This window comes from Antechinus flavipes, chromosome 1, assembly GCF_016432865.1.
Source record: "Antechinus flavipes isolate AdamAnt ecotype Samford, QLD, Australia chromosome 1, AdamAnt_v2, whole genome shotgun sequence".
Classification (NCBI taxonomy): Eukaryota; Metazoa; Chordata; class Mammalia; order Dasyuromorphia; family Dasyuridae; genus Antechinus; species Antechinus flavipes.
In genome coordinates this window covers 5,778,963-5,800,062 of record NC_067398.1, presented here as the reverse complement: position 1 = coordinate 5,800,062, position 21,100 = coordinate 5,778,963, and the positions used below count along the sequence as shown (strand labels likewise).

Below are 21,100 nucleotides of genomic sequence, written 5' to 3'. Positions count from 1 at the left end.
CAGCATTTAGCTCTTTCACATCGGAGCTGCCTCCCCAACTGGGGCTCATTTGCTCACGTGCAGCCTCTGATGTTTCTGTACAACCTGAACCACTTGTCTCTGCTGCCCCCAATGCTCAGTTTGCTTTTCCCTTGTCTTTTCTTTTTAATTCCTAGCTCTATTTCATTTGTGCCGAAGTCCTCCTAGCCAATTCATTAACCAGCACTTTGCATCCACTGAGAAGAGCTGTCTGAAGTCACAGAGGCAATGCATTCATCATCATTACATCAGCGGGAGGAAGCTCACCCTGATTGCCATCAGCATCCAAAGGTCCCCGATCAGTGGGCAAGCGAACGGCGCGCACTTAATTTCTCTGAAATGACTTTGGGTATTTGGGGGCTGAAGGGGGTGTGCTGTAGCTAGGCTTTGATCCCCACACAGTGCGCTCTACACCTCTCTGCCTTTCCTAGAGGAGGGAGCAAAAGAGACAGTAACCACCCAGCAGCCAAACTGAGCAAAGAGGAAACACCCAGGGAGGCGAGAAGGACTGTCAGAAAATGTCCTCCTTGCTCAAGGGGATGGAGCCCTTCATCAATTCTGAGAAACAGGCCCCACTGCTCTTAGGACAGATCCAGGGATATAAGGAAACACTCCCTGATACATGAAGACACCCAGTAAAACCGAGAAGAGACAGCCTTTCTGGGTACAGAAGTGTTTTTCACAGACATAGACAAAATGGACTTGAAAGATACATTTAGGAAGACAAAGCTTTTAGAATCCTCTTGTTCCAAACCCCAACTGAAAACAGTATTCACCGAACACACGGGAGCTTCTAACACTGACATTTAGCTATAACTTTAACCCAGACCAGCTTAGCCACTCTTTCCCCAAATGAGGAAAAATTTCCAGGTTCAACCTTCCAAAAGCCTAATGGAGTGCTAGAAAGGAAGCTGGATGTGAAGTTCCCATATCTGTCTCTCCGATTGGGGCAAGTCCATCCATCCATCTATCAATTCCCTCATATTCAAAATGAAAGGGTTGGATGGGTTTTTTTTTTTTTTAGCTTTAAATCAGTGTCCTCTTGGCCTGTGTTTCACTGTTAGTTCACTTCTCTGCCCTAAGTTTCCTCATCTCTAAAATGAGAAGGCCAGAATAGATGCCCCCCCCCCCACACTCTCTTCGAGCTCCCAAGCTATGAGCTTGCCACAGGTTACCTTCTTCTATGTTCCCTGGAAAGAAATAAAGCAGCGCACAAGCTGTGGTATCACCTCCTCTGGAAGATTTGTTTCTAAATTAAAATCAGGCAAAACTTCTGATGGTGTTTTGTTAAAATGAAAAGATTTAAAATAACTCTACCAAAAGCCTGATGAGTCAAGATCACTGGCGGGGTCCCCTGTTAATGGCAGCAACACTTCTGCTCACTCCCAACTCATCCACCATCATCCCATTCAGCTCAGGGAATCACTGATCGTGTGGAACAGATGTTTTCTGCTAGAGAAATGCCTTTAGTGACACTTCCTGGATGCTGGAAAAAAGGAGGGCCTCTCTTTCAAAGCAGGTTATTTTTTTTTTTTTCAGAACTCAGGATCCCCTCCTCATCCCTGCCTCAGTTAGTCATCGCACAGCCTCCTTTTCACTGGAGTGTCCTTTCCTTCATACACGACTGCAAGATTAACAGCTGCTTCAAGTTGTGCATTTTGCAGCCGCAGTTTAGGACAAATTTCAATGAAATATTGATACCCTCCTCCAGCCGTTTAAATGCAATCTCTAAATAAAAGAGCTTCTCCAGAGAAGAGAAAAAGAAGCCACCAAATGCAAAACAGCTCAGCTGCCTCTCTCCAAGGATGGACAGATTAGGCACAAAAGCAGAGGCGATGCAGAAGGCTGCCCTATTGCCCATTTCAAACATGCCTATGGGGACATTTACTGAGCACCTACTGTGTACCAGGCACTTTGCTAGAGGCTCCGGATCCAAGCGCCCACGTCTCTCCCCTCAAGGGAAGTCCAACTAAATGAGTCCAACAAAGAGGGACTGTCAGTGTTTCCCTGTCCCCAAGTTCCTGAACTCGATTTTGGACAGATGTACTCGTGCCCTTGGTGACAGTAACAGCTTGCCCTTAGACCGCCTGCATTTTCCCTTCTGTAGGGACATGGGCGAGATTTGCAGCTATAGTAATGAAACAGGTGTGCACGAAAAGGCATTCTTATTAGTCACAGCATCAGTAACTGCTGTTGTAGTTTTTGCAAATGACAACTCTGTCATCACAGAGGAGAGAGAGGAAGCTTTGACACGTCTTCCTGTCAACAAGAGTGTTGCCAGGGCCAGAAATTGCTACAAGTTGTCTTTGGTAGGATCCAATAAAAAGAAATCCACTAGCCAAACAACATGTATTTATTAACTCCCTGTTGTATGCTAGAGATTGCCCCGAGCACCGCTTATGTAAAGGGGAAAAAATGGAAAAGGGGAGGAAAAAGCAGCCTGCAATACAAAATCTTTAGGTTACTGCATTCCTAACTACCAATTAATAACTTCTCTAACAGTAGATTTCATTGAAGAGGAGAATGTGTGTGTGTGTGTGTGTGTGTGTGTGTGTGTGTATGAGAGAGAGAGAGACAGACAGACAGACAGAGATAGAGAAGACAGAGGTAACAGGTTTTCTTTAATAAGTTAATCACATTTAACATTTTAAGTCTTCCACTTATTTGCCTACAATCGCTTGGGAATTTACCAAACAAGAAATAAACACCAAGCACTGTCCCAGGTAAAAATCTGGAATGGCTTTCTTTTTAATATGAAATTTAGATTTTTCTGTCACCTCCTTTTGAAAGAATAAAGGCAGGAGCAGTCATTCTGTTTCCTTTAACAGCCACTGATGCAGCTTAGAAATGTCATAGGGGAAAGATAGGATCCCTCTGCTTTTAAACTAATCTAAGGGAAGGATAGGACCCCAGTCTCAAAATGTTTGCTGGCCTTCGATGAGTTTCCCATACAGCTAAATATTTAGTTCAGGGCACTGTAGTTTAGCTTACACGCTAGAGTAAAACTGAAGATTTTCATTTGTCTCCCAGAGAGAGCCTGGACAAGGAGCTAAACTGGATTTCTCTTTTTCTTTGGTGCTTTTTATGGCCCATCTTCCAGCCACAAACAGAAAATTTTCTCAGACACCAAACTAAATGTGTGCATTAATCTATCAGTGAAGTTTACTAATGAAGCTCAAGTCTATATTTATCTCAAAAAAAATTTTTTTTTAACCTGGAACTCGTCATCTTTCAAGGTTTTGTCTTCAGCTATGGAATAAGTGATTTTCTTTGTTTTTTTTTTTTTTTTAGATCATTACACATTTATGACACATTTCTGAAAAAATCTAAATGTGTAATTTTTTAAACCAAAAGACCTCAAGGTGATGAGACTTTCAATTCCTGGAATCCTGTTTCTCTCTTCAATAAACTTTGAAGGCAAAGGACACTCCATTGAGCAAGATCTGTTCTCTCCACCAGGTTTAAACAGTTGCTTTAAAATGCCCCATGTATCAGCTCCATAACCCCATTCAACCCTAACCCTACACTTCAATCTATCATGGCCCTGAAATGTGAGCCAGCCTCTTTTTTTTTTTCTCATTTATTTTTCCAACTCAGCATTTCTCATGCCTCTTCTCACCCTAAATCCACCCTTCTAACAATTTTCCTGAGGACTTCTGCACCCTGACTGAAGCTGCTTTATCCCTGCAATGGGGAAAGACTTGAGTTCCCCTCATCCTCCTGCAGCTCAATTCAATGAGTTCAACCAGTGCATTCTTTAGCAGACTAAAGAAAACTCCATTCATGCAAAATCCGAGATCTAAATTGTCAAGCACCCAGAGTCCCCACAAGCCTCCCAGGTTGGCAGAGACCTTCAGTGCTGGGATTTCATTTTATGTATACAGCTCAGAATGGCAGACATTGTCCTGAAGTGACAGTGACAACTTGGGGTTCAGATTATTCCCTTTAAGGGATTCATACATCTTATTTAATGAAGGCTTCATTCTCAGGCAAGCTGCAGGGCTGCCTGCAGGATTCTTGTACATGAAGCCAATTCTCCAGACACTAAATTCTTTTTTGGATCAAACCAAAAAAAAAAAAAAATGCAAAACTACACAAACCAAACTTAAAACAAAACAGAAAATGAAGCTTAGCATTGGCCCAGCATGTGAGGGCTCCTACATTCCTGGAGTCTGAGCTCTCTCCTCCAGATCTGATTGGAGGTACACATTCATATTCATCCATTCATATATTCTCATTCTCTCTCTGTCTCTGTCTCTCTCTTTTCCTTCCTCCCTCTCTCCCCCCCCACTCACAAAAGAAAACTTTAGTTGATATCTTACACGTTTTCCCTCAAAACAAAAATCTCTCCAGAAATGAGCAACTCTAATTGCTCCCCACTACATTGTAAAGTTATTAAAGAAGTCACAATCACTGGATTGTAGTGGGTTCCACATGCTATAAAAAATGCTCCCATCACCCCATTGGTATACCTAATTTTGTGGTTAAATTACTTTTGAGAAAAAGAAAGAGAAAAACAAAGAAAAAGAGAGTCAGAGATACAGAAAGAGACACAGAGAAAGAGATAATGAAACAGAGAGAGAAGGGGAGAGGAAGAAGAAGAAAAGGAGAGAAGATGAGAGAGACAGACACACATAGAAAAACAGAGAGAGAGAGAGAGAGAGAGAGAGAAGGAAGGAGTGGGGGGAGCGCGGCCGGCCTCCCCAGCCAGCTGTTCCAGGCCATCCATCGCAGCCCGTTCCAATCTGGTGCAGGTACAATTTATAAGGAGCGTGCAGGCCGTGACAAAGGCACAGTCCGATGCCAACACAGTCTTTAAGAAACTTTCCTCCTAAATCTCCCGGGAGAGCAGCTCGAGGAGGAGAAGGCGAGGATCCCAGGCAGCTCCAGGGCGGGGAGGGGCCTTACCTCGAGCCTAGCCAAGCGGAAATCGGGAGCCGTAATTCTCGCGGGCGACAGAGTCCACTTTCCGAGCTGTAATGGTGTGAAGGAGGCCCGGGCAGCCTGGCCTGCAGGCAGCACTAACCCGCTGATGACTAATGACGGGGCTGCCCAGACAATGAATTTGGGGACCGAGAAGGAACTGAGAGCGGCCAGCACCTTGACAAATGGGCTCGCGCTCTTTCATTCATTGAATAACCTTTAAGCACCAAATTGGCTCCAGATCTCGGGGGAGCTGGGCGGGCGCGGGTGGGACAATGCCATGCAAAGTATTTTCCTTTTTAATTAAGACTATTATGCAAAACGTATAAACATCATTACTGCGGGACAAGTAGAGGCGCAGACACAGAGGCCGAGGCGGGAGGGAGGGAAGGAGGAAGGGAGGGAGAAGAGGAGAAAAGGAGGGAAAGAGAGTGAAAGGGGAGGGGGGGTGGGGAGAGGGGAAGAAAAAAATGTAAAAGCTCCTAATGTGATTTTTTTCATTCACTAGGTGGGAAAGGCTGTTCACTCCGCCCCACCCAGACACAATTCCTAGCCCAAGGAACCGTTGTGGGCTTTCTAAAAAGCAGCATATAAAACAATTTGAAAAAGAGGGCAAATGAGTGGTTAAAAAAAAAAATAAAATAAAAGACTAATGTCACTGAAAGCCCCAGAGCAAAGAAGAAAAGCAAAAGGTCAAAAGCAAAGTATTTTTTTTTTAAATCCAGGTTTTCTAAAGTTTATAGTCAGATGTCCTGATAAACAACCCCCCCCCCAAAAAAAACAGCACCCCCCAATTCCTCCCCCCTCGGATCTCAATCCTCTTTCTATTTGAAAATAAATAACTCTGTGGGGTGTGCTTAACAGACAGAATGCAATATCTAAAATGTCTCTAAATTAACAAGTACCACTTACTCCAGACAGCAATGCCTTTAGCAGCTCCTAAAAACTTCAGAAAAGGATCTTAAAACAGGAAGCTTAGTGAGCTCATAAAACCCGTTGTTGGAGCCAGGAACACATAGCATATTTAATCTGCAAACTGTGAGCGTCTCCCCTGATTTGAGCGAGATCTGAGGCATGCCCTCAAGGTTTGCTGGGATCTGGGATTAGAGAGTTGATAAGAACCTCGACTGCCCATGGACATGTTTTTCTTCTGCAGTTAAACACAAATGCGGAGAGACGTTTGACTGCTGCTTGGTGTTACTGCTCCCGCTATATGAAAGCTCCGCAGCTCCTTTTGCTGTCAATATATCAAAGTTGAAAAAAAAATCATCAAAGTGGGAAGTTTCATTTAAAGTCCTCCCCAGTCTACAGCTCTATTTCACAGGGCTAGCAAATAAGAGAAAAGATGAAAAATCAAGCTGAAAGAACTTGAAAAGTAAGTTTGCAGCGGGGCCCGAGCTCCACTTGGGTTGAGTCTGCGTTCCCCTCCTCTCCCCTCCCCCCCCAAACACAAACACACTTTATTTCCTTTGAAAAAATAGACAAACCGAATCCCCGAGGGGAGGAGGAGGCCGGGGGAGGATGGGGGAAGAGGGGCTAGCATCTCCTGACCCCTGGGCTAAATGGCCCAGTCCCACCTGGGCTCCTTAAAGAAAGGGCTCCTTCTCTGCGAGTCATTTTAGCTTTTTAATTGTCTCACATGATCTAAGTTGGCAGAAAATTTCTCCAATCTTCCAAAACAAATCAGACTGACTCCGGAATAGGAATGCCAGCAAAAACTAAACCCCTCTTCAAAGTATTCTTTAGCTAGGGATTTACAACAATTGCAGTAAGAAGCAAAGTCTGACTTTTAAGATAATCTACTATAGTCTAAAAGCATTAACATTCCATTACGAAGGTTTTCCTGAGGATTTCACGACTCACTGAGTCACTCTTCCTTCGAGTCTGTTTTTTTCTGAGTGCATTACTGTCTATATACTGGCAACAAGGCTCATTCAAGGGTTTCCTTTCATAATCTCCCCACCCCCAGTCTCCAAAAACTGGATCTGGGCTCAGTAAGCTGCCTACCTTATTTGGTGGAAAAATGTAAGCTCTAGGTATGGTTCTTTTCTACCTTCCTTCCTTCCTTTGGTCCATTCTAGGGAAGAGGGCAGCCAGGTAATTAGGCTCTTTTTGCTGGGCCGGAAACAAAGGCTGCCTCGGATTTTGCAGCCTGTCCCTCCACAGGATGACAGCCCCCTCTTCCCTTACATAAGCTGGGGACTAGCTCCAGTGACTTCAGTGACACTGAATTCCCTCCTTTCCCTCGGGCTCAAAGAGGCAGCAGGTAAATGATGGGGAGAATTTGACCATCACCCCTTAAATCCAGCTCCACCCTTCGAGGTAAAGGGGTTGAGGTTCCTGTTTTCATTAAAGCCAACTTTTTTTTTTCCCCAAATGTGATTCTATTTGTGTTTAAGCAAAGCTCTGTGGGGGAGAACTGCTGTGGATACCAGCTGCTCCCCGGGGCTGGATGCAGCATCCCCAAACAGCCTCCCTCTCCTAGTCCCAGTCCCTCCAAGGGTGCTTCACTCGGGGCCCAGGGACTCCAACTTCACATGCAAATTTGCTTCCTTCTGGACAGATAAGATCACCCCAAGTCTCCCATTAGTGGACGTTTGCTGGAGTATCCCAGCAAAAAAAGGATGTGTGCACCAGCTTGTTAAGACCAATATTTCCTTCCATAAACAAATTCTTCATCTACTTCACACTGTTTACACTGTGAAAGTCATTCCCCATTCCAGGGCTCCAGCCCGGCCCCAGAACATGGAGCCCTCCTGCAGCCGCTCTGGGAGCAAAGCTCGGATTTTCAGGGGATTTCTAGGACTCTACAACACAGCCCTTTCCTCCTTCAAAATAATCTTGACAAGTGTAATTAAGAAACTGTCAGACTATTATTAATTTTTAATTTAGGACCTAAATGAAATAATTACAGAGATCAATCAGTAAGGCACCTATCCAAATTATAAAGCAATTACATAAATACTCAGAATTAATACTTTAGGGCAATTCTTTCAGATTTCAATGAATAGTTCACTCCAACTGGAAACAAACAAACATCAGCAAGAAGAGAATTGATCTGGCTCCTTTCTTTGAAAGACTTAAGTGAAATCAGCTCGGATCACCCACCCCCATCATGTTGAATTCAATCAAGGAGGCACTTTCAAAAACTAGATTATTTCCATTAGTCAGTTCTCTTTCTCCAAGTTCTGACCCGGCTCACAACCGAATCCCAGATTATTTCCTTTACTCGCTTCTCTATCTCCACGTTCTGACCAGCTCACAAGCAGATGCCTCCAAGAAATATAGTAAGAGGTTCTGTTTCCATTTCTAAATAGCCAGGATTGGGTTGTGCTTTGGAAAAGGGAATGTAAGATTCAAAGGAGGGAACTGGTACGGGGAGGGGAATGGGCTCCCCATTCCTTTCCCAACTCGGCTCCCGCTCCCGGGCTCGGACGGATGAGGGGATCACGCGGGCAGATCGGGGACAAAGTGCCCGGCCACGCAGGCCGGGAGAATTGCTCGGGACTTCCCTTTGGGTCGGCGAGCAGACGGTCACTCTAACTGGGGACTCTAGTGGCAGCTGGAAAAGGGGAAGACTTGGCCATGAGAGGGGAGGAAACGTTTGAGGGAAATGAAGCTGCCTCAGCCACGGGAAGGGGGCTACCAGTGCTTGCCCCTCTCCCCTTATAGTCCCAACTTGCCCACCTGCCTGTGAGGGCGGTCACCGGCGGGATGCCGAGGGCAGGGGGAGAAGACAACAGAGGAAGGGGCGCTGGCATCGCCCCACGTGGGCATGGCGGGCTTTCCTCCTTTCTGCCGGGTACCTTGCTCGAAGCAGAGAAAATCTGTGCTTGGGCAGGGATCAAAGAAGAGGAGAGGTCCCCAGGAAGGAGACTTTCTCCCCGCTGAGCCGCTTAGCAAAGACCCGAGCCCCCACCCCCTGGGTTCCATTCAATTCCGTTGAGCAAACATTTATCTAGCACCTGTGCGGGGCCGGGCACGGAGCTGGGGAAAGCTGGCCTGCGGCTCCAAGCCTCCTGCCTCCAGTGGGCATCCAAGCCTGGTACCTGCCCGAGCCGATCACAGCTAAACTTCTGCTCCCCCCCCCCATTCGAAGTCGGCCCCCACAGCAAGCTCTCCTACGGCCTAGGAGCTTGGTCCCGCAGCTGGGCAACGTTTATCCTGCTCCTAACTTGCAGTTGGGAAAAGCAGAGACGATCTCCCCCTCCTTCCCTCCTCCCCCCACACGCAGCAACTGCGCGCGCCTTTACTCTTCCAAACTCGGCAAATCTGCTCGGCTCCTTCAGCCCGACGGAACCCAGGCCCGGCCGCGGCCCCTCCGGGCTGAGCTTTGGGCCCAGAGGCCAGCACACCCGGCCCGGGCTGGTAAGGGGAGTGGGGGGTGCCGAGCCGCGGCCTAAATGCGGGGCAGCCGCTAGTGCAGCGCTTCAGGGCAGCCGGCCTCCCCGAGCACCAAAGTTTCTCCTCCGGCCTCAAGCGGGCAGGACCGGCAGGAGGGCCGGGGGAGCTCGGCAGCTTTGGCCCAAGTGGGGCTGGAAGAAGCCGTCGCGGCCAGAAAAGCTACGTCCCCTCGGAGCTTCTTTGGGGCTGTAACGGGCCGGTACTGCGCGGGAGGGAAGGAGGGAGGGAGGGAGGAAAGGGGGAAGGAGAAAGGCAGGAGGGGGGGAGAGGAGGAGGAGGAGAAGGAAAAAGTAGAGGGGGGAAAGGGGGAGGAGGAAAGCAGACATCTCCCGGCTTTCGGCTTGCTCGCTAAGTTGCTTAGAGTCTGGGGACTCGAACTTGGGAGGCTGTTTGCATGGCCTTTGGCGCTTCCCAAAGGCGTCTCTAACTCCCCCAGAGAGCGAGCCGGGCCGTGGCCCCGGGCCCCCTGACAGCCTAGGTACGTCCTTCTGTCTGGCCGCTGCAAGCCACCCGGCAAGAGACAAAGGACTGGGGGGTCGCTCCCCCGCTCCCTACCTGGTGGCGGCGGCTGTCAGGTCTCTGGAAGTTCCCGCACGCCCCACTCGCGCCGCGCCCCGGCGAGCCCCAAAGAGCCCAGGCGAGCCTCCTCAGCACCAGCTGGGCCGCGTAGCTCCGTTCTTCACGGCCGTGCGTGGGGGTGGGGGGAACAGCGCGAGTGTGAGTAGATGAGTGAGTGGGAGTGATTGTGAGGGTGAGTGTGAGCGGGTCCGCGCTCGCGCCTGGCCGGATACTTCCCTAGGGCTGCCCTCCTGAGCTCCGGTGGACACCCCCCCCCCTCCCCTGTGTGTGAGTGTGTGTGAGTGAGTGTGTGTGTGTGAGTGAGTGTGTGTGTGTGTATGTGTGTGTGCCCGCCCGTTCGCCTGCCCGCCGAGCCCGGCACCACACTCTCAGCCATCTAGTAATCTGATCCCCCCTGACTCACCAGCACTGACTGACATTTCTGATTTGGTTCAACCGAGGCGGGGGCAGCAGTAGCGGCAGCAGGAGGAGGAGGAAGAAGAAGAAAAAGAAAGGAAGGAAGGGAGAGAGAAAGGAAGGAAGGAAGAGAGAGAGGAAAGAAGGAAGAGAGAAAGGAAGAGAGAAAGGAAGGAAGGAATGAAGAAATGAAAAGAAAGAAAAAGAAAAAAGAAAGATAAGAGAAAAAGGAAAGAAAGGAGAAAAAAGGAAAGAAAGAGAGAGCGAGAGGAAGGAAGGAAGGAAGGAAAAATAAACTCACTGCCCACATCCCCCGACTCCGATTCCGCTCAACCCAGCCCGGCCCGCGCAGCCCACTGACCTTTCCGAGGGGCCCCGGCCGCAGGCGGACAGCTCAGTTCGGCCGGCCTCCGGCCTCTGGCCTCCGCTAGAGAAAGCACTTGCTGTTGCTCAGCCAGAGCCTCACATGTTGGAAAAGTTGTCCCTCGGCCCCCCTTCCCCTCCTCCCGCCCCCTCTCCCCCTCCTTTTCTCTCCCTCCTTCCCTTTCTCTCTTTCCCCCTCCTCCTCCTCCTTCCCGCCCCCCTTCCCCGCCGCCTCCAAGTTTTCCCTGATGGGGCCGCCCCGATTTCCCGAGTGCCCGCCCTCTCTTTCTCCTCCCTGTCCCCCCGGGGAGCTCCCCGAGGCCCAGGGACTGAGGGTGGCGGACAGAGGAGGGTTGGGGGGGTACGGGGTATGTGGGGGGGTAACCAACCTGGGCGGATGGACCGACGAGCCAATGGGGAACTCCAAGCGCCTGCCGCGGCCCGGCCCGGGGGGAGGGGCGAGAGAGCCGGGGGAGGGGGCCGCCGGCCCGCCCCGGGAAACTTCAGGATGGGGCTCTGCACTTTTTGCTGTTCTCTCTCTCTCTCTCTCTCCTCTCTTTCTCTCTCCTTCCTCTCTCTCTCTCTCTCTCTCTCTCTCTCTCTCTCTCTCTCTCTCTCTCTCTCTCTCTCTCTCTCTCTCTCTCTCTCTCTCTCTCTCTTTTTCCTTTTTCTCCTCTCTCTCCTCTCCTCCTCTCTCTCTCTTCTCTTTTCTTCTCTCTCTCTTTGTGTGTGTGTATTTCTGTCTGTGTGTCTGTCTTTCCCCTTTCCCTCCTAGCTGCTCCGGGAGGAGGGGGTGGCCCTCTCCTTCCTCCTCCTTCTCTCCTCCTCCTCCTTCTCTGGATCAGTCGGGGTGCTCGGAGTTGGAGCTTCAGTTGCAGAGAGATGCAGGCGCCGAGGAGGGGGGGGGGGGGGGAAGGGGAGGGGACCAGGACGGGGCGGGCCCTTGCCCGGGCCCGCGAACGTTTCTCCCAACGCCGCTCTGGGAGCCACTCTCAGTGCAGCCTGTGCCTGGGGGCGGAGGGGCGAAGAGCGCTGTGGGGAGCCGGAGCCACGCGCCTTCACTCCTAGCCCTCCCTCCAATCCTGCCCTCCTCTGCCCTCCCCTCACCTCCTCCCATACATAGATTCAGACCGGCCCCTCCTCCTCCTCCCCCTTTCTCTTTCCCCCTTCTCCTCCCCTCTCTCCTCCTTGCTGGGCCTCATTGAGGCCCCACCCACCCAGGGGAGGAGAAAGGCAGCAGGGGCGTGATGTCAGGGACTGCCACCTCCAACAGCTTTCCCTAACACCGCCCCCCCCTCCATCCTACCCTGAGCAACTGTGTCCCAGCTTTGCAGCTTCCCTCCTTCCTGTGTCCATTTCCTCCTCTCCTGGCTCTCTGTTTTCCTGTCCACTCCTGTCTGGCTCACCTCCCTCCCGCTCTGGACTCGCTCCTCTCCTTTCAGAGGCTCGCTGCTGTCTTGGGCTTCCCTCCCTGTTCTCCTCCGGCATCTTCTCCCATCGGTCCCGAAACGGCCTCCCCACCTCCAAACCCTTCACGCTCCCTCTCCCTGCAGGCTCCACGAGCCGCCCAGGTGCTCCTCCTCCTCAGGCTGGCCCAGGTCTGACCCGCCTGGCCGTCGCCCTGCTCCAAAAGCTTCCCTCGAGGTTTGGATACACGCTGGGAGTTTAAACAGATGTCTCCCAGACGTTTCGGAACCTGATCTGCCTTTTCTCTCCACGCTGATTCCAGTAGACTCGACCTCCAACATTTTGCTTCCTGGCCAACGGCGCCTCCTTGGCGTGCTCCTTCGAGGACACCTCGCTCCCCGTGCCCCAGATCTGGAAGCTTCCCCCTCTTAGAACTCATGGCTTCCTTCAAAGGTGGGCTGCCCTAGTTCTCCCATACAAACTCTTGGCCCAGGGGATCCTGGGAAAGTCCTCTGTGCGGACTTTCTGGGGAGCACCTGGTGTCCTCCACTAGACCCTCATCTCCTTGAGCTCCCAAACAGTCATTTTTCCTTTTCCTCTTACCAGTGTCTGGCACTTAGCTGGTTCTTCCTTAATAAAGGCCTTTTCAGTAGCATTGAATGGCCCAGGGTCACACAACTAGCAAAATGTAGTCGGGAAATCTTCTGAAGTCTGCAAGTTGTCACACCCAAGTGGCTCCCTTGTGGGGCCCCAAGAATTGGAACCTTTACTACGTGCTAACGTTCTCTTTGAAAATGCCTTTCTCTAATAAGCAGACTCACTTACCTTCAACTATCTTTTCAGTAAAATCGTTTTTCCTTCTTTCTCACTTCTATCCACCTACATCTACCCTTTCTGTTCTCTGCTACCAATCCCTGGTTAGTAGCAAAAAAAAAAAAAAAAAAAAAGACAGTTTCCTTGAATAAAAAAGCACTGATTTTTTTTTTTTTAAAGGAGTTTCACCAGAGGTAATGGATCCTAGGACACAACGTTTTCTTAGCTTCAAGTCCCAGCCCCAGCCAGAATGAGGGAGAATCCCTTTCCACCCACCACTCAAAGATTCTATCAGACTGATTTGCTGATATAAGGAGAGTGGAGGTGTAAGTGACTCGCTATTATTATTTTAATAGCACTTCCAGATTCAGACAGTTCATTGGAGACTTGATTTTTTTTTTTCTGAGACATTTATGGGAGAAACATGTTTCACTTCTTGGGCCATTCGACTTTCCACAAGTGCAGAAGAGTCTGATGGAATCAGAGACCAGAGAACCTGAGCAAAGACCAAAGATGCCCTTCAGCCATTTGTCTTAATAGTTTCTCTTGCTCTCCCCTTTCAAATATTCACCATCCCCTCCCTACCTGGCTGTCACTCACCAAACTGCTGAACTAATACCCTTCCATCTTTTCCCACATTTAGCCCCTTTTTTCCCTCTCCTCAAAGCACATGACTCTGCCACAGTCTCCCACATGTGAATTACAAATGCAGATTCTCACCCCGTGACTGGGGTGGAATGAGGGTTGGGGGAAGAGACAGTTAATAACTTAGCAGGTAAGCTAGATCAGAGCACTTAACTGTTCCTTCCAGAGGAAAAAAGCTGGTGAATGTCTGAGTCATAAAGATTTTATTCTACCGGTTCAAAAGGCAAGCAAGGTATCTTTCCACCTATGATCATGAAATCAGGATAGGATCAGGAGAGAATGAAAGAGTGATGTTGACTCCTGGAACGGTGATAAGACTTTCATACCTTTATACTTAGTAGAAACTCCCTACAGTGGCTATAAAAACCTTTCTAAGTTTATGATGCTATCAGGAAGGTATATAGCAGCCGAACACACATGCATACACATATCCAAACACACACATATCACATAGCTGAAGCATCACAGCACTCATATGTGCAGTTACATATGTATAAGCATATATACATACTGTGTTTCCCCGATAATAAGACACTGTCTTATTATTTTTTTTAGACAGAAAAAAAACCCACCAGAGGGCTTATTTTCAGGGGAGGGCTTATTTTAATGCTCTCAATGGCGCCAGCAAGCAAATCACTGGGGAAGAACAGGATGCCCCACTCACTGCTGCAGCTCTGATTGGATGCATCTCGGAGTGTGACGCGCGTTTCACGGGGAGGGGAGTGCATACAGAGGGTGCCGTAATGTAGCGTGTAGCGCAGGGGATCACCTTCACTACAGTAGCAATCTCAATAGGGCTTATTTTCGGGGAGGGCTTATTTTAGAGGAATCTTACATAGTAAGGGAGGGCTTATTTTTGGGATAGGTCTTATTATCGGGGAAACAGGGTACATATATAAATACTTGAAAGGAAACCCATCAGGGATGGAGCTGACTTCAGAGCCAGGACCTCTATTTCCAATATTCAAGAGACCAAACCCTTCTCAGCAAATTATTGAACTTGTCTAGAATTATACTGAGTGGGTGCCAATTTGCATTGGTGGAGAGAGTTTCCTCACTGGTGCTACTTTGATATATATAACCCAAGACTCAGAACTTGCATGACTGTGGACTCGGAGAGGCCATGTTTAACCTTGGAGGCTGACTGTGAGATGATCATTTTCTCCCCATGGCTGATTGACCCTGACTTGGAATTATTTCAGGAATATCTGGAAATAGAGCCTATGTTTGGCTATTGCTTAGATTTTCACAGATATGGGTAACAGGGACCCGACTTACAAATACTCAAGTTTGGGGTAGCTAGGTGGCGCAGCGGATAGAGCACCAGCTCTGAAGTCAGGAAGAACTGAGTTCAAATGTGACCTCAGACACTTAACACTTCCTAGTTATGTGGCCCTGGGCAAGTCACTTAACCCCAATTGTCTCAGCCAAAAAAAAAAAACCAACCTCAAGTTTGTAATGCACATAAATAGAACAATATTTTCTTTGCTCTGCAGAAATAAGCTCATAAAGATCCCATAAACTGATTCATACTGAACACCAAAGTATTGACAAAACCCATCAGTTTCCCTCCCGAAAAAAACTCAACTTATAGTGAGCAAAGATGTAGAAAACCTTTCACATTCTGGTGTATCCTTGCCCTCCCATAGAGTGTTGTGGAGTCTCTTCTAGACTCACAATGTCACTCCCTGATTCAGACTCTTCCACAGAAGGCAAAACTATTTTATGGCTATTGATTCAACAGTTCTCTTCCCAGTAGACAGGTCTGCAATGTCCGAAGACTTTCCTGATTGTGTCCACCAAAGAAGATGAGATTCTGGAACTGCCAATGACCTTCTTTTTCTAAGGAGCTGAATCCAAAAAATTCCTTTTTCTGTCTGGAAGGCTTGATCCCCAAATCCTGAATTTGGAAAGTTTAGAACTAGGGGTGACTGGTTAAGGCAGGAGTTCCATCTTGGACCAAACAAGTATGCAATTGTCTCTATCTTCCATAAATTCTGCAGGAAGTTGAATTACTGCCTTGCTCTTGCCATCTTTGGATACTTGGAAAATACTCTTCTGAAATGGCCTGAATATTTTATGCCATATTCTGGTGCACATGTCTCAATCTTGATCTGTTCATAATTTTCACAGATTACAGAGGATAGCTAGAATCTCAAGATCTGTTCCCCCCAATAAATCATCTCAGATGTAGCCCCAGTCCCCCAATCAAGAATTCTGTGTCCCTTCAAAAGGTTCCAGTGGGTCCACTCTCAATTTCTAGAGAAAGGAGGTCAGAAGAGATTTCCAAACAAAGCCTAAGGCAACATCATTTCTTCAAGGTGAATGGGGAGATTCATCTTCATCATACTTACCCTTTACCAAACAACTTACATATATACATAAGGACACTGACATATTTTATATATATATATATATACACACACATATATGCACATATATACATATATACACACATGTGTGTGTGTGTGTGTGTGTGTGTGTGTGTGTGTGTGTGTATTCAGATGGGAAACTGGGGCAGATCTGGCTGAGTTCTCTACCCCCATAGGGCATTACCTTACAGGTAAAGACTAGAATGAAAGAATTAATCTTGAATCCAAAACCACAAACTATTCCATCTGATTGGTGACAGCAACTATGATTTAAATGTTTTATTTGAAGGAGGAAACAGATTTCATCATTTGACTACCTAGAGATAAGTACTTCATTGGCTCCATGATTCCATCAATACAGTTATCCCTCCTTTGGTAGAAATGGTGCTCCATTTATGTCTCCTCATCTAGGAGTACACTTGTCCATTTTCTACCATAAATACTCTATTAGGCATTTAACAAATGCTGAAAGGCCTTCTCATGCCACGTCTTTTCCTGATCATACATATTGGAGAGAGTCTAACTTCTTCCATTTCTTATGTGCAGCTCTTCATGGATAGTTTAATTTTCCTGATTTATACTCAATATACAGATATATAAACAGACAGACAGACACACATGCAAAATGTATATATTCCTATGCATCCAGTTAAAATAAAGTACTTCAATATATGCCAGTCCAATTCTACTATAGTTAAAATAATGATTATGGTGAATTACATCTATAAAGAATAAACTTCTACCTACTTATAGGCAGTTGAGGGTAGAAGATACGTAACTATTTTTAAAAATATCACTGTTAGAAATTCATTCCTTTGTATTAAGCATTCCCCTCTCTTTGTTGTCCTTGAAAAATAAATACCTTGGAAAACAAATATCTCATTGGCAAAGTAAAGTCATCCATGTCTAAATGAATTTATATATCATATTGATTCCCCACCTTATTAATAATAAACAAAGAAAAATCAGGTTTCTCATTCAAGAGCAGTAGGCAGCTATTGATAACAAGAGGGAGAGAAAACCTCAAGTTCAATTTGCACAAGATGGACTAACTTTATTTCACCAAAACCCATCCCTCTTCTCAAAGTCCCTCATTCTATTTAAGGCATGCGCATTTTTCCCAGTCCTCCTCTTCACAAAGATCACATTATTCTTGGTTTTTCTCTCTAGCTTACTGCTCTCATACTCAATAATGAGAGCTCACCACTGCTCTTCTGATTCTAAATTATGATCTCAATAGATGCAAAACAAGCCTTTGACAAAGTACAATACTCATTTATGCTAAAAACCCTAAAAAGTGTAAATAAAAACAAACTTTTATAATATTATTAAAAAGTATCTCTCAAGCCAAAAAGCAATCATTATATACAATAGGGACACAGTAGAACTTTTTTTTTTTTCCCAGTAAAGATGGGAGTAAAGCAGGGATACCCATTCTCCCTGTTATTATTTGATGTAGTACCGGAAATGCTAGCGATAGCAGTAAGATTATAGAAAGAAATAAAAGTCAAAAAATAGGTCAAAAGGAGATAATTTTATCCCTATTTGCTGATGATATAATGATAAATTTGGAAAATATTAGAAATCAGCAAAGATACTAATTGAGATAATTAATAATTTCAGCAAAGTTGCAGACCACAATATAAACCCTCAAAAATCAATTCTATTTCTATATAATAATATCAAAATACAAGAGGTAATAATAGACAGGGAAATCCCAAAATAAATAAATAGAAAATGCATAGAGTATCTAAAGATTAACCCACCAAAGGCACAGCTGATTTTATAAAGTTAGTTACAAAATTATCCTTAAAAAAATAAAGGACTTAAATAGATGGAAGAATATGTAGTGCTCATGACTGGGCCATGATAACATAATAAAAATAATTGATAGACAATACCATCAAAATTAATTTAGACTTTTTAAAGCTGTATTAATCAAATTATCAAAGGGCAGCCTTATAGAATGTTATAAAATAATACAAAAATTAATTTGAAAATATCTAGGGTATCAAAGGAAGTGATGGAAATAAATAAGGATGATGGGGAATAGCACTTGCAATAGACCTCAAACCATATTTTAAAGCACCAGTCATTAAAACTACGTTAAAATATGGAGGTAGATCAATGAACAGACTAGACAAGGGACAATCAGAAACAATAGAACTCGATAACCCAGTATCTGATAAGCTGGAAAGTCTAAATAACTTAGAGTGTACCACCTATTTGATTTTTTAATTGCTTGGTAAAACTAGGGAGCATTTTGGCAGAATTTTTCAGACCAACACTTCATATGATATCCCAGAATACATTCTAAATGCATATGTGAACTTAATATTAAAGAAGATGCTATTTAAAAAATTAGAAGATGATAGACCTCTCACTGATCTAAGAAGATATATTATTAACAAAACAACAAAACTGCAAAAGAAAATAGATAACTGATTACAAGACACAAAAAAGCTTTTTCAAAGACAACTAATCAGATAAGAAGGAAAGGGTGAATTTCTGTGATAGAGTTTGGTATTCTAGCTATATAAACAAATTAGCATATAAAGGCACGGATTATATATGTGAGTATGTGTATGCATATGCATACATATGCATATAATTAAAAACCTTTATTCAATAGTTAAGTGGTCAAAGGTTTCAAAAAGCTAATGGTTCTGAAAATGAGAAGTACCAAAAATCTAAAGTCCCTTGTGATTTCACCTCACAACCTAAAAATGAGCAAAGATGGCAATAATCAATGTTGGAGGGGTTGTTCAAAGGTAGGAATCCTGTTCCATTTTTGGTGAGTCATGAATCTTTACAAGAGTTTGGAGAAGCCATTACAAATTTTGTGGATAAAGTGACCAAAATGACCATATCCTTTGACCCAGAGATACTCTTTGTGACCCAAGGAGGTCATTGATACAAATAAAGTCCTCATATATACACAAATATTTTATAACAGTATTTTTTTGTGCTAGCAAAGGATTGGAAAGAAAGTAGAACTCCATTGACTAGGGAATAGCAAAATAGATTGCAGTAGATGAATGTAATGGAAAATGACTATGTCATTAGAAATTATGTGTGGTGAATTCAGAGAATCATGGTAAGATTTACATGAACTGACACAGAGTGAAGGCAGCAGAGCCAAGGGAACTATACACAGAGTGACTATCACAAAATGAATGCAAGACACAGCCACACACACTGGGGGAAAGGGAGTAGGGGAGGATTGCCATAAGTAAATATTGCCAAATTATAAAGAGAAATCCTGCTTCAAAAGAAGAGATAGGAAAGAAAATCTCCAACTCACCATTTTGTGAAGATGAGAGGATTGCATATTGTATATATTTTCAGGATTTTAGATGTTAATTGGTTATACTATTTTCTCCTCTTTTTCTTTTGTCTAAATTGCTATTTGTTATATGAGATGGGTCTTGGGGAGAGGGTAAGGGGGAGAACAAAAACATCGATGGAAACAAAAAATCTGCTTGTTATTGCCTTATTGACTGACTTATATCAATACATTCAGCCTGTTTTTTTCTTCTTTTAAGCCTGTAAAACAATTATATTTTTCTTAATGAGAGACTTTTAAAAAGTTGTCACTGTGATAATTCCACCATCAAGACACCACTGGGCCAAATCCGTATTTCTGTGATGGACTTTTTGAGGCCCTCAATGAAAACAGTCGTTCTATCCAATTCTATAGGGAACGAGCACATTAGGAAGTTGTGAGGATATTAAGCAATCTTTCAAAACAAGCAGGAAAGGTGGGAATGCATTGTCTGTGTGCTCACAAAGTACCCAGGGAGGGAAAACACCCACACTTACATCCCTTGAAACTCCGTTCAAGATTGAGCTTGATGGACAATTCTCATGGAGAGTCCTAATTGCTTATTAACCTAGATTTATAATGCGTGAACAATTACTATTCGAGGTTTTGTCTACACATGTCAAGGAACTGGAGAATTAAGGTAATTATTCAGATTATTTGAGCCTCATAATTAAGACAAAATTTTTTCTCTGTCTTAAAGCATCAGATAATTATCTTTTTTTTTCAAATGAAGCTGAGTGCCAGAATGAACTGACTTGCTTTATTAAATTGTTTTATATTAAAAAAATAATTTCAACACTATATTAAATAGGCTCTCAATTCAGGAATTATTGAGAGACATGTACCTGGGCTGGTGCATTGACAGTGGTTTGGGAGTTGATGTTTTCCCTGAGATTCTTAGTCTTTGCTTCCTGAGTTTTCCCCATTGGGAGCAACATCTAAATTATGAGTGAAATGAAGCTAGAATAGCTTGCTAATACATGGAATGAAAGAATGGAATGGAAAGAATGAGATCCCAAAAAACTGCCTCAGCCTAAATCAAAGGAGAGTGTTAGATAGAGTCACAGATGAAGGGATCTCAGTGCCCATCCAGTCCAACCCGTACCAGAAAGGAGTTCCCATCATAACCTCCCTGTGAAATGGGGAAGTAGCCCTCTTTGAGAAGTCCTCACAGAAGATCCCAGCAGCCCTCCCCCCTTTGGGAGAGCTCTCACTGTTAAGCATCTTTCCTGACATCGAACTTAAATCTACCTCTTGGACACTGCACCCATTGCTCCAGGTCCCATACTCTGAAACAAACAAAACAAGAGAACCCTTCTTTGGCCTCAGTATTTCAGGCATTTGAACATATCAGTTTTCTTTCCTTCACACACATTTCCTTCAACTGATCCTCCCCTGAAGAACTTCATCATCTCAATTGTCTTCCTTAGGATTGTGGCCTTCGGACCTATCCTTTACTTAAATTAAAACATGATGTTCAGAATTAAAATGAACACTCGAAATAGGATTTAACTGGAGATTTTGAGTGCAGAGGAACCATTCCTCCTTATTCTTGGAACTTTGGCTCCTTTTTTTTTTTTTTTTTGTAGCTTTTTATATACAAAACATATGCATGGGTAATTTTTCAGCATTGACCTTTGCAAAATCTTCAGTTCAAACTTTTCCCCTTCTTCCCCCCATCCCTTCCTCTAGATGGCAGGTAGTCCTATACATGTTATATATGCTAAAGTATATGTTAAATACAATATATGTATACATATTTATACAGTTATCTTGATGTACAAGAAAGATCGGATTTAGAAAGACGATAACCTGAGAAGAAAAAAACACAAATGTAAGCAAACAATAACAGAAA

At 45.1% G+C, this 21,100-nt stretch overlaps 1 protein-coding gene across 1 annotated transcript in view; it reads right to left on the bottom strand.

Annotated features, from left to right (window-relative positions):
* GLI3 (GLI family zinc finger 3) overlaps positions 1-11,240 on the bottom strand; it is a 252,438-nt gene extending 241,198 nt beyond the window's left edge. The window contains exon 1 of the mRNA XM_051978548.1: positions 11,073-11,240. The gene's annotated coding sequence lies outside the window, so the exon portion shown is untranslated. The remainder of the gene's footprint in view (positions 1-11,072) is intronic.
* Between the last annotated feature and the right edge of the window lie 9,860 nt (positions 11,241-21,100).